This window comes from Ochlerotatus camptorhynchus, unplaced genomic scaffold, assembly GCF_037179485.1.
Source record: "Ochlerotatus camptorhynchus isolate MF236.1 unplaced genomic scaffold, CSIRO-AGI_Acam_v1.1 ptg000577l, whole genome shotgun sequence".
NCBI lineage: Eukaryota > Metazoa > Arthropoda > Insecta > Diptera > Culicidae > Ochlerotatus > Ochlerotatus camptorhynchus.
Genome location: NW_027041058.1, coordinates 3225090 through 3239544, shown reverse-complemented (window position 1 = coordinate 3239544; position 14455 = coordinate 3225090). Strand labels below are relative to the sequence as shown.

The 14455-nt window shown below is 39.9% G+C and overlaps 1 protein-coding gene across 4 annotated transcripts in view; it reads right to left on the bottom strand.

The window, feature by feature from the left end:
* The window catches only part of LOC135713680 (uncharacterized), a 57567-nt gene extending 48241 nt beyond the window's left edge, over positions 1 to 9326 (bottom strand). For all 4 annotated transcript variants that reach the window (XM_065236845.1, XM_065236846.1, XM_065236847.1 and 1 more), the window contains exon 1: positions 9035 to 9326. The gene's annotated coding sequence lies outside the window, so the exon portion shown is untranslated. The remainder of the gene's footprint in view (positions 1 to 9034) is intronic.
* Positions 9327 to 14455: the final 5129 nt, after the last annotated feature.

The window sequence follows — 14455 nt, the reverse complement described above, 5'->3', positions numbered from 1 at the left end:
ATGGACCCAACCTTAGATCCATAGGCCAACATTAGAGCCATTTCCCCTAATTAGGCTTATTTTATGAAGTACAAAATTTGAATATTATTTTATAAAGTCCGAAATATTCTTAAAAGTCTCAGAATTTTTAAATGCATCGAAGGCTGTGTTCCATTTGGCGAATTTTCACTTAAATTTTAAAGATGGAAATTTTTCAAATAAACCTGCTATTGTACCAGACTTATTACTGACAGACCAGGAATCAATTTTGACAAACACCTTCTCGAAAATCCGACGATCAGCAGCAGAGGGATTTTTGAACATTATAATTTATTTTTGAAGTGTAAAATTTAAGTGAAAATTCACCAAATGGAACACAGCCTCAGTTACACATAAGTTATTAAAAGAACACTAGGTCGAATTGACAGATTGAGCTTGCAAATTCTTCTCGAAAACAATGAGATCTACGAAATTTTTTAAAACTCGAACTGACATTTTGTTGAATGACAAAATTACTAAGATTAGGTTAAGAAAGGTTAGACTTTTTTTGAGACTTTTAAGACTCGACTTTCAGTCAATGCTTACTATATTAGATACGATTGTTTTACGTGGGATACTTCTTTCGGCAACGTATTGGGTAGAAAAAAAACTTGGCTTATAACTATGTCAATAACGGATGGATTTTAATTCTAAACAAGCCAATCGATTGGAAATGTTTGTACATATCTGCTAAAATGAACACTATCAACTTTTAATAATAGATTAGCTATTGAAAATTACACAAATGTTCAACTGTTGCAATGGTGATCAAAATTATCACTGATTGCCTGCAAAAAGCGCTTTCCCTAACCCAGAATTCAAAATCGAATTCCATCCGGTCTCACCGACCGGTGCATCACCATGTGTGGTGGTGTCCGGTCGGTCGTCATCAGCAGCAACAGCAGTGCTTTTGGCGCGTGGCGTTGAACATTGTTCTCCAGTACACAACTATAGATTGCCCGCAAGCAGCGAGCTGCAGCCCACTGAAGAAATCACACCGCTACTGATCGCTCTTCGAGAGCCGCTGTGGGTCATCTATGCCAAGCGCCTCACACTCGTTCCAAACAACATACAGCTCGCCAGCCTCATCTGTGTTGAGCACCCTAATAGCTCAGCATTACTCAACCATCACGACAAAACGGTCCTTTTCAGGACCACCATACATTTGTTAAAGAGTATTTTCTGGACATTTGTCAGTTCCCATAAGTTTAAATCTAACATACCATGTATTTTTAAGGCAACATTGGGGATGCATTTTCAAAAACCAAAAGTCGGTCATAGTATGAAAGTGGTCTGATTTTGATTCAAAAATGATGGATTTCAGTTCTTAATACGCCAATCGATAGAATTTTTTTTTTTGCGAATCTGTTGAAATTAAGTCTTTTATTGGGGGCGATCCCGGTGTAGCGGTTAAAATCCTTACCTCTCACGCCAAAGTCACGAGTTCAAATCTCACCCCAGACAAGTCACGAATGACCCAAGAGCGTTAAAGTGGCTATAATACAAAAAAAAGTCTTATCAATTTTTAATAGGTCACTATTAAAAATTACACAAATGTCCAACTGTTGCAATGGTGATAAAAATTATCACCGGGGGGCAACCCCAGCGTAGTGGTTAGCATCCATACCTCTCACGCCAAAGTCACGAGTTCAAATCTCACCCCCGGACAAGTCACAAATGACCCAAGAACGTTAAAGTGACTATAATAAAAAAAAATAATAAAAAAAAATATCACCGATTTCCTGCCGAAAGCGCTTTCCCTAACACAGATTTCAAAATCGAATTCCATCGGTTCTCGCCGACCGGTGTTTATTCAATAACCTTATGTGGTGAAGCAGCAGCAGCAGCAGTAGTAGTGCTTTCGGCTCGTTGCATTGTACATTTTTCTCCAGTACACAACGAAAGGCTGCCCTCAAGAGCCCTTGATTCAGCAAAGAAGGAGGAAGAAGCCACACCGCTACTGATCGGATTCAATTCCTCGTCGTGAGCTGCTGTGGGCTATCTATGCTAAGCGCGTCACCCTCGTTCCAAATAACATACAGCTCGCCAGCCTGATTTGTGTTGAACACCTTAGAAGCTCAGCATTACTCAACCATCACGACAAAACGGTTCTTTTTAGGACCACCAAACGTTTGTGGTCAAATGCGTAACAGTGTTGAAGTGGTACATAAAAATTCTCGCAATGATCGAATATCACATGACCTTGTCAACTGAAACACTTCAAATTAAAGTAAGGTTTTGTTCAGGACGCTATAAAAAAGCAAAAAAATTCTCGAATTTACATGATTGATCGCAAATATCTCGCGATTGGAAAATTTTAGCAAGAAGTTCCTCCAACAAATTTTTGCTTTTTTTGTTAGCTAAAGAATAAACAAAAAATCCGTGCGTTTTGTGCACGAAAATGCGTAATTTTGTCATCAGAAAACGAGGCTTTTCCGTGATAGGAAAAAGTAGTTTCCTTAACATGGAATTAATCAAATGACTGAGACTTCATTCTTCAAATTCTGAGGTTTTGGAACTTTGAAAAGTTTCTAGATCTTGGACTTCAATCGAAGCTTTAAGGCTTTGATGTTTTGTGAGATCTTAGATTTAAGTAAATTTTAAACTTCAACGTTTAATGGTATTGATTGGAAAGGCTGTCATGTCTTGAGCACGTTTATGGAAATAAAGTTGTTTTACCAAATGTTTTAGTGCAATTAGAAAACAACTTTCTTGAGACTTGAGATTTGACATTCCTACGACCCCCTTCTGTCTCGCAAAATCACAATAAAAAAAATAGAAAACAACGAAAATTTCTGGAAAAACCCGGACAACTCAGGAAGTTTTAGTTAACAAAATTAGTAGACACCCTGGATAAGAATCAGCTAAAATCAATGGGTATTCAACTCTGCACACCAAAATCGGTACCGAGTGATTGAGCTGTGCCGAACATGTCTATCAAGGTGTCAATAATCCATGAGTTTGGCAACCCCGAAAGCTACGACTTTTGTGATTGTGTTTACATTCTCAATTTCTCTTATGGATCATGGCAAGCAATCAGCTTCCCTTCGGGAAGTGAAAGCCATAAAACCTGTGCAGTGTTCAAGCAAATTGGACCCATCCACCATATTCCGGACCGATGAAGTGCTGATTCTTGGCAGATGTACAGAAACGAAGGCGTAGCGCGCCTGCTACCTATCAAATTCTTCCCAATCCTAGGAGCAACATCCTCGAGTCAGTTTTTAATAAAGACTCAACTTTTTTTTCTCAGTAATGACCAAGGCCTTACAGTTGACCGATCGGTAGGCCACCCATCGCACTGAGGTCCCTTGATATCAGCTCGTTCTACAGAAGGATAGTGACAGCGATGCATCTGCAAAATAACCGGATCTGGTGGAATAGAATAGAATGTAATTGCATTTCTTACTGCAATGATCCGTTCTAATAAGATTTTGCTATTGCGCCAAGGAAATCGTACACCAGTCCAGGTCTGATGGAATATGTGGGGTTAATACGTATTGACATCCCACAACAGTACTGGGACTTCTTTCAAAATTATATGGACATCCCTATAAAGTCCTGTGGTTATCCCATTGAAGTCCATACCTATTGAGACTGACGAGAATAACTGAGAGAAAACGCAGGTGAAAATGTTAAAATTTCCACTCGTGATGATTCTCGGCAAGACCGGTATTCGAATCAGGCCACCCTCCTATGATAAGCTTTTTTAATTTATTGATTATTCTGCATAACAAACTTGTAAATGTACCTCAACTCTCGCAGAAAATCTTGATCTGATCCTTCGTTGTACGCTTCGAGATCGGATACCCACGATAGTATATAATATTTAATCCAAAAATAAGAAGCGTTTTCTGGAACAAAGCCTGGGTGTTGTTTGGGCGGCCTTCCAAATTTATCATCAAAGGCAACTGGCGGGCATTTTTCACTATGATCCATTCTCAATCGCAAACGTATCGGTCGGTAAGCCCCAGTTTGAGCAGCTTCTAAGTTTCATAGCATTACCCACAAAGACTTCTTCAAAATTCCCTCCGCAGCCGGCTTAATTTTGATTTGCTTTGATATGTACTGCGAACGTGCATTGATTTTGATTTTCATGATTATGGGATACAACCAGTCTGCACCATAGACAGACTAAACGACTTCGCCGATCGCATTCCGAACTGTACCGTCGTATTGGATGACCAGATCTTCCAGACTTTTGACCAATTGTCGCTGGAGGTAACCCGTTTCAGCCGTCTTGACTGCCGTATTGACAACACACTCTCAACCGGCCACTTGATAGAACTTGATCGAAGTGAAGTCAAAATAGAAGCTGTTTAGCATGAAAACACGAGCCGCTGGAATTTTTGCTGTGAATCGGATGAGACGGACTGAGTTTTTCTAGATTTGAAGGGATTCACGGTTCAGTAAATACTTATAGATTTTGTCGAACGATCATCGAAACCGGGGTTAACAAAGTATTCAACCAAGTAGGCAACGATTGGCATCATTAATAACGACGGCAACTTTGAAATGGTTCTATTGTTCTTTTTTTTTTTCCTTTGGTTTTGTTTTTTTCCGTCGATCTTGTTTTCCGTGCTGAGCACCAATGCTACCACGTGCCAGGAAGGCAGCTCTCCCACACCTGGACCCTACCTATCGACCCATCAACTCATGAACCGGGGACCAACGGCTTTACTTCCCATCCGAAGGAAGGCGTGATCAGAGATGTTATGCCTCAGAACATCCCGACGGCGCCGACTGGGATTGAACCCAGGTCTGCTGGGGTGAGAGGTAATCACGCTTACCACTACACCACCGGCGCCGTTTTTCTATTGTTCTGAAACTTACTAATTTGCTACAAGTCATCAACATCAGTTAGGTTAACTTTGACATAAAGTTATGTTAATTGTCATAATACCAATCCTGCAAAATGCGTGTCGATACTACTGTGTCACAGCACGCCTGTCCCATTGCCGTGAAACGAGCTTGATCTTATCATCGCCACGCATTTATCAGATTCCAATTGCATATGCAATTTGAATTTAATACTGCAATTTCTAGATTTCAATTTCATTATAAAAGGATACCCCTCACCATCTCGCTCCAACTGGGGAGTTTGGTAAAGAGAGATGATCAACCCGATTCGTACCTTCCTCAAAGTTGTCCTTGCTCGCTTTCTACTCTCTATATACAATTTTCACACTGCCGTACTCTAACGGAACTATCAGCTCTGTACTTTCATCTTCTCAGCAATCGTATAAAATGACCACTGTTATTTGAAACTTGGCATCTATTTTTCTCCAATTTCAGCTGAATTTGGTTTCAATTTGAAGCACCGATCATAATTTTCAAATACATTGATCATGTTTTCTTACCAAAAAATTGGTCATTACTATAATAAGATTGATTTAAAAAAATCCAAAATTGCTCACAGTTTGCAGTGGAGTGCCGAACTTATCAACAATTGGTCAACATTTAACGGAATCCACAGCTTTTATCGAAATTAAGCAATGATTTTGCGATACAGAAGGGTGTCTTATGAAGGCCAAATCTCAAGTCTCATGGCCACATTCCAAAACGTGAGTGGAACATGATGATCACGTCAAATTGTAACGTATAACCACATGCCCCAAACAACCCCTAGAACGGCTCCCATACATTCTCCATGCTGAATAGTAATATGCCTGAATGAATAGTTGCAATGATAGCATGAACAGTAATGACAGTATAATATACTAATTGAATAAAATTAATATGTACCCGTTAATAATGATCGATATTGATGAAAAGATTTTGGCAATAGTGTGATGGTATATTATTATGATGCTGATTAGACGAATCTTGGAAAAGCATCATCCACGTCGTCAGAGAAACCTTTGAAATCCAGGATGTTCAGTTGATCATCGCTATTTAAATCGCTGAGAGTATCTTCCGAGTCTTCGTATTCTGATTCCACAATTTCAGTGAACAATCTTGTCGTGGCTGTTTTCAACTCCCTTCTGTTATTAGCCACCTCTTCTCAATAATCCGCCGATCTACCACTTCTTTCTACATCCTACCTTGCGCTGGTTTTTCATGTGAAGCATGGACTTCAAATTTTCTTCTTCTCCGGGATCTCATACTGTAGGACTTTCTCTGATAAGCTGTTTTGATGCTTTTGTTTTTATGAAAATTAAATGATGTTCTATCCCTCTATCATGGCTATATGTTGATCCAGCGTGTAGATAGTTAATAGCGTACTCTTCTTCAAAAATTGTATCGCCTTGATCTAAAGAAAAGAAAATCTGCACTCGAACAAGCCTAATTCAAACGTTGTACCTGTGTGATGTCGCATTCCAAAAGTTTGAACCAAATAAATAAAAAATCTTTTTTAATTGTTGCAGCCATTAGACTCAATTATTTAGAAAATCAATTCATAGTTAAAAACATAATTCTAAACTACACAATTATTTAATTTTGCCTAGTAGTTAAATTCCAACAAACTTTTGGTCTGCTACATCACAACTGGCATCACTAGTGTGCATCATTCAAAATGTAAAGATACAGGCAAGCCCTGGGACCTGGTTGCAGTTAAGCAATCCTCAAGGTTATGTCAATGCCCAGGGAATCACAACTTCCCACATAATTGAACGAAAATCTGGCGCAAGGTCGAAGGAAATGTTCACAACTTTCGGCTCTTTTTAACAGAAATAGACATAACTTTTATCAAAGTGCTTTCGAATAATTTTGGAAGATTTACAGTCAACTCTCCCTTACTCGATCTTTCCCTAAGTCGACGGAAATACAGGCTACTTCGATCTCTTTGTCCATACAAATTTTAAATCCGCAACTCTATATCCCGATGGTCCCTTAAATATCGAGTTAGGGAGAGTCCTTTTCCCGTTTTAATAATGCAGCAATCTTTTTGTTTAATTCAGGGAACTTATTTAAAAAAATATCAATGTTTATATTTACTTTCTTTTATAATTTATATGTTAAGACATTTTATATTGATGCCATGTTGTCAGTTCTCAACACATTTTGATGAAACAACTTTAAATAGTTCATAAATTGGTTCTAGTTTGTATATGTGTAGAATTTGGGCATACATTTGGTAAATGTTGACATATTTTAAAATGTAGTTGGGTATGTTACCCATTTTCGGTACTTACTCAATCTTAACACATCTTAAAACTAGAACCAAATGCTGATCGATTGAAGGTTGTGTCATCAAAATCTGTTTGAGAACTGAACTGCCTATAATCCCATATCAGTCTCATATGGAAAAAGTAGGTATTGAGAAAATGGCAGTTGAAGTTAAGAAGTGCAATTTCCATGTAAATATTTTAAAAATCATAGTAAATTAATCGATAATTGTATCAAGTTAAAATCAGTAGCAATGCAGCTTGCATGTAGAACTGTAACTTAGCCTCTGGACAATTTAATTTCCGGATGGGACTGATATGCGATTACTTTGCTTGATGGGACAAACTGACTTGATGTTGTTTTCACATATTTCGTGATTAAAGTCCGTAGTTTTAACACGTAATATGAAGATGCCAATTGGTAGTCGATAGCGTTATTTTCTTAAAATTGGCGAAAATCCATATGGGACTGATATGCGATTATAGGCAGTGATGACATGGTAGCAATTTAACTTTTGAGGTCGTAATAAGTCAGGCACGTAGGTGTTAAGGATGATACTTACTTAGACCGTCATTTGGGACATCAACCGTAAATTTAATTTAATCTCATAAAACACTATCCGGACTAACACTAACGTTTGACCAATCAATACTATCATCAGGGCTGAGAATACACTTTAGGTATTTTTTTAAATCAGTTTTAACAATTTGCAATGTATCCTTTCTACATTGTCCTTGAGTGGTTTTGTTATCAAGTGTTAATTGCATGTAATCTATCTAAGCATGCATGTTGACCGTAGCTAGAATTTACAAACTAAAAAAATTAACAAACACTACCAAAAATAACTTACACAATCGAAATTCTCAAGACAAAGGTAACTATAATAATTTACGGCGTTACGCCAAAGATATTTACCAGTAAGAAAATGCATAGAAGCTGAACGCAAAAAGAATAAAAACGGAACGGGGCAATAGCTAGCAATTGCACCACTACCAGTGCACATCCAAAAGTGGAATAATACTAAACAAATAAAGGTGAAACATTGAATGTGCTGCTGTGCTGTGCTGGTGCAGCACATAATGCAAACCAAGCAGAATGATTTGCTCCGCTCGGGGGACTTTCTCTCGGCATACCTAGCTCTAGAGCTATACAACTGCTCCTCCAGTGCATATCAAGTGCATCGATAGCAGTCAGTTTTATCCAACATTTCTTTTCCATCATTATGAACATGACGATTGTTTCAGAATATTGAATTGAACGAAAGAGAAGACGATTACAAAACAAACATTGCATCAACTAGGCATTTTCGCCTTTTGCAAGTGCCTGGCTCTCTACATTTGACCCTATTGTCCGCTCCTGCTGCAGCGGAGTCTCATTCTGAATGAGCAAATTTTGAATTAAATATTCAACAGCCAACAGCGACAAAGTGAATATTGATTCGTTGTGTATTTTTTTTTTCGAAAAAAAAGCGCAGAAATGGAAAGAACGAACACACATTGATGCTCCTCTTCTGGCTAGGTCAGCTCCAGAGTCCAGAGCCCTTATGTTGCTCCCCCCTTCTGCACTGGTTTGGTTGGTACATCGGGTGGCTGTGTGTGCCCCGGCGCGGGGAGGAACTCTCTGTACGGTAGCGCCATGGCCCCAGTAGAAAATCGAGCCAACTCCCCATTTTGATGGCACACAGTTGCCATCTTGGCTATCCAGGGTCTCCGATTCCCAGGAAGTGCCGATATCAGCAAAAAATTCCGTCCACACACCCGCAAATCCGGGTAGCCTATCATTCTTTTCTGACATTACTTTCTTCGCACACTCTGGTGTGTAGCATTTTTTCGCAGAACATAATATCCAATCGACCGTGAATGAAGAAATGAAAAAAAATACAAGCAAAACCGAAAATCGATCCTTTTACCTCGAAACAGACCACCTAGGGGTCGGAAAACACCTGGATTCGATCGTACACTTCACTGACTCACTATTTCGCACGTTTTTCACTGTCTAGAACATGATTCAGCACTGATTTAACCACTTTTTCACACCGATTTCAGTCCAAATTTTCAGGCAGCCATTAAAAAGAACGGCGTTTCCATTAATACACTGCTGCTAGTCTCTTTTTTTTTCTCTGCTTTTTGCTTGAGCTGGCTGCTGGCTGCCTGTGCTTCTTCTCTTTTCAGTTTTCTCACCGCACCACACACAAAACAGTCAGTCAGCCGAACGCGAAGAACACACTGAACTGCTGCTGAAAATACTGATGAAAACTGGTGCCGCTGTTGTTGTTGTTGTTGTTGTTGCTTTTTGCGCTCCTCCGTCGGCTTCCACCAACACACTTGCAGATCAAAAATGAAAACATTTTTTTTTTGTTTCGAAAACTTAGCTGTCAGAAATTACGCACGCGATGACAGTCCACGTATGGGGGAAGGAATGTCACCTTCAATTAGGGGTGGTCATGATTGATGAATTGCAGCAAAATTTGCTAAGAACTATGCATGGAAATTTTAATGTTTGGAAAATATCCTTCACTCGGAAACTCCAGAGTCGATGTTATAATAAGAGTCCCGCCAAGAGAAAATGTTGCGAACAAGCAGCACTGTTTGTGATTTATTTTTCATCAGAATAAACGGCAACCAGATTTTTTTGCGTTAGCATCGGATGACTTTCATTCAGAAGTGAAAAAATGCATGTCGATAACGGAGCTTGTGGGAGTCAAAAACAATTATAGAACCTGAAAAATGTTCAAACAAGTGCTTGGTATACAGGGTAGCCAGATTATTTTTGTTACTGCACCATAGTGCCGAGATGAGTGAAAAGGACTTTACTTTTGGGTGCTTTTTCATACGTTGGATTGGAGTTGCAAAACATATCGCGTTTGATCAAACTGACTGACTACACAGAAAACAAAACATAGGTTTTGAACAATTTTCAAGATTACTAAGGTTGTGTTCCAATGGTGAATTTTCACTTAAATTTGACAGATGTAAAAAATTCAAATAAATCTGCTATTCCAACAGACTTATTTATGATCGATCAGGAATCAATCTTGACAAACACCTTCTCAAAAATCGGACAATCAACATAGATTTTCGAACACTGTAATTTATTTTCGAAGTATAAAGTTTAAGTAAAAATTCACCTAATCTGTGATTCTCGGTAGGAAAAGTAAAAAATCGGTAGTTTTGAACCTTTCGTATGTGAATCGGTAGGCATCCCAAAAATCGGTAGGACTACCGATAAATCGGTAGGTCTGGCCACCCTGGCGAGGAGCTCTATGATGGCATGAACTTTTTTCACAAATGCCACACGGATAGAAATCTCCTTATAACTTTTGGCAAATTTCTATTGCTGATTATTCATAAAATGTATAAGTCAACTAATAAACAGACGCCTTGCAAAAAGTTAATGAAGATCATGTGTCAAATGAAATGTATAAGCGGTCACACATACCTTTTATGTATTCTTATAGGACCTATGTGGTTTGTCTTATGAAATGTATAAGACTGAAATTTTGGCAAAAATGTATAAGTCAAACACATGAATAAAATAATTGATTTTCGTTTCGTGCAGTAAGATCATTTATTTTTCATGGTTGCCAAAACAACTTTTTGTGCCTCCGCTTATCTATGGAATCTATAGTATTTAGGCCAACACAGGGGGTAAGTCACTCTGCCACCTTGTGCTAAACACATCAAAAACACTCTTCGACACACTCAAACACCCATTAATCACCATGAGAACAATTTTTCAATCTTTTTTGGCAGCCCTGCCTAGAGCCATGAATGTTTACATTCGTATGATGCTCTTTTTAGTTTTTGTGCATTTTTCTTAAGTAGAGATCACCCTCCAGCAATCGGTAGGATTCCACAGAAATCTGATCGGGACACGGACTCCTGATTTCGTCGAACATCTGTCGGTATCAGGGTCGGTATGCGGAATTTCGAGCTGTGGACCGAGTTGCGACGATCTGGAACGGGAGGATTATGACGGTTCCGTGTTCGAGGTCGGATGTGTTTACAAGTCGGGACGTGAATGTGGTGGACAAGCGACTGTTGATGAAGTTTCTGCAGAGTTGTGCAAGTTGGGAAGGGGAAGGAGAAGGGAGCGAGCATCAGGCAGCGGAAGTCGAGGGAAAGACGTTCCTGGAGTATTTGAAGAAACAAAAGTTGACCTCGAATTTGATCCATTACTTGTTGTACACAATCGCCATGGGGAATGACCACACTAGCTGCCGGGACGGGTTGGAAGGGGTGAAGAAGTTTCTGCTTAGTTTGGATCGATACGGAAACAGCCCGTTTCTGTTTCCGATGTACGGATGCGGGGAGATTCCGCAGTGTTTCTGCCGGCTGTGCGCCGTTTTCGGAGGGATTTATTGTCTGGGTAAGCCGATCGAGAGTATTAATTTAAAGCGAGATGAAAGGGGCCATCAATGGTTAAAGTTCGGCAAACAGATGATAGAGGCCAATGGGTTGGTCATAGGGCAGGGGTACGTTGAGAAGGAGATTTTCGGAGTAAAGGAAGGCTCGAGGGAAGAGAAGCGAAAGGAGCACTGTGGTCAAATGGCACGTGCTATATTTTTGACGAATGTTCCATTGGGTGGTGCATCGCAGAATTCCGGTGGAGGTGGCGTGTCGCTGATGAAACTGTCCCCCGTGGAAGCGCACGAAGATGGGGCTACCATTATCCAGTTGACACACTTTAGTGGAACTTGCCCAAAGGACATTTGTAAGTAATCAGGTCTGCCTAGGCGTGTGGACAATTTATAATTTATTTTGATTGTTTTCAAGATCTCATCACTCATCCACACTGATGCAATAGTTATTTTTTAAAGCACTTGGTAGCCTAAACACAAAAATGCTTTTAAAGTGAAATGTTCCGTTTTTCCGATATGGATACTCGAAATGCCTTACATCACCTTTAGGGTCTCTATTGCTGCAATGATGACTCCCACAATTGGGGATGATGATTCAACGTCAAGCTCAACATTATAAAAGCAGACCATTTCAGCCTCTAATGAGCTAAATTATCCGTAACTATATGAAGAAATGAGCGCATAATAATCATCCAGTCAATGATTGACCGATGGCTGTAGAAAGATATTCCTTTCTAATTTGGTAGTCATTCCATATACGCACTACCAAATCAGAGAGATCCGGCCTACAGCCGGCGGTTAATTTTTGCAGGACGAGTCTAGGGGGCACGATAATGAAAGTTGATCGAATGGTTGCTGAGCAGATGTGGGCTATTTCATCGGATTATTCAGAATATGCTTTGTTCTTCCCGTTATGCCACTCAACAAGTTCATATATGGCTATCAAGACAGTTACGAAGAAAAAGCTGGTTATGTATATTGTGTGTGTATGCCAGAACTAGCGCTACTTGAAAAAAAATCCATTCCCGTATTCGTGAACTACTATGAAATATGCACCGGTTCTCGTTCACTAAGTATATTAAGACATCAAACGACCAAATGCGTGCTTCGTGGGTGGCATAGTTGGAATCCTCCCGATCATATTCGCATCGATCCTTGCTCCATGTATTCTCACGAGGAGGTCACCACTCGTTCCGACCCATTCCGCCGGTAATGGGTTGTCGGCTGCAATATCCGATGCATTCTTTGACGGCCCGGTCATATCAAAGCAGGATCTAACGTCGCCAGGTAGTTAGTAGTCATGAAGGCAATTCTCCCCTCCGTCGATGCCACTCCGTTCGTTTAACAAACCACTAAACGATTCAAACCCTCGAATGCTGCCTTTTGCACGCGATAATAAAGCGGCGTCTGTGTTCTAAAAAAAGAAAATCTCAGTAACATTCACTACCCTTCTCGAGACGCTCCTATCCTACCTTCTTCCAATATTTTGAAGTATACGTTTTTGTCCCGTCCAAACCCAGTCAGCTGTTCCGTTTACCACGGTATTCCCGCGTGCAAATCCAGTGTGTGTTGTTCTCTGGCTTGGTCCACGTTCATCCGTATCGCAGCACGTTCGGCAGGAGGAGTCTGAAAATTTATTGTTTATTGTTATCCTTTCTCCAATCAACAGCAAACACATCGCATTGGAATCAGCTGTGATAGATGTAGTGGTTGCCAGAAAACTTTATTTTTCACTCAACGTTTTGACAACTATGTTGACACGCTGAAACACCTTCTGACACCCAAAAACACCGAAGAAACACAATAAGCACGGACACAAGGTGGCAGAGTGACTTACCCCCTGGGCCAACATTAATTTCTCCTATTTGAGATACATTTGTATTTGATTTAATTTAATTAAAATTTTAAGTGAAAATTCACTAAATCAGGGGAAACATGTCAGAAGAGTATAACCAACAATCAATACGAAACTAACGATTTTAAATTGGCTCACCACTTTAGTAGCCTATTGGTCCCAAGCAAACGATTAACGTACCCTATTCTAGTCGAAATTCTAGTACTACGCAATGTTTGTTTTGATTCGCTATGAAATTTTGACAGATAAAATGAGGGGTTATTGGTTTTTCCTATGTTTCGAGGGGTGATTCGACAAGCTTGGGACCGAAGATAGTACCAGAGGTGAGCCAAAAAGTTGAGCACGTTTCTTCGGGACCTACTTGTCTTAGAGTTACCTCTATGGTATAACTCGAAACGTAAACAATGACTTTGAACGTCGATTTCTCTTGAATGACTACATACCCACGGAATCTGACTACACCAGCTTATAGAGCAAATATTTTTCTGTCAGATGATTAAGTTAGAGTGGGTGTGTTGTCATTCGTAAGAAACCGACTGTTGTTCGCGGAGGGTTCAGGATCGGGATGGGAGGTGGGAATGGTAGGGTTTTGCGCTAGCGATTGGGTTTTTGGTTCCCGTTGCGAGGATCGTTTTTAAATATGTGCGATACAAACGTTTGCCAAGTCCGATGCGATTACTTACTTTTTTCCTTCTTGGAATATAGCGAAGTGATTGATTAACTTTGGACCTTTGAACCAGATTGCTGGCTATTTGCCACAACCGGGTATAAGTTCTACTTAAGTGAGGTTCCACCTAAAAAGAATCCGGTGCTACATGCCAGCTAGGGGTGGCAGTATGACGTTTCCGGATTCAATTTTAAGGTTGGATTACTAACTCTGTAGACCAGTGATCCAAAGTTATTCTGCTTAACTCAAGATTGGGTTCTGGGAAATAGCTATCCGGCGCTACATGCCAGTCTTAGGGGTAGCAGTATGACGCTCCCGGAGTTAACTTTTTCACTAAAAATTACCAACTTGGGTTATGGCCAGACCGAAAAGGTTTCGGATGAAATGAGTTCCGCGTGGAGTTCCTTATGAACGTAATACCAACAATCAATACGAAACTAACGATTTT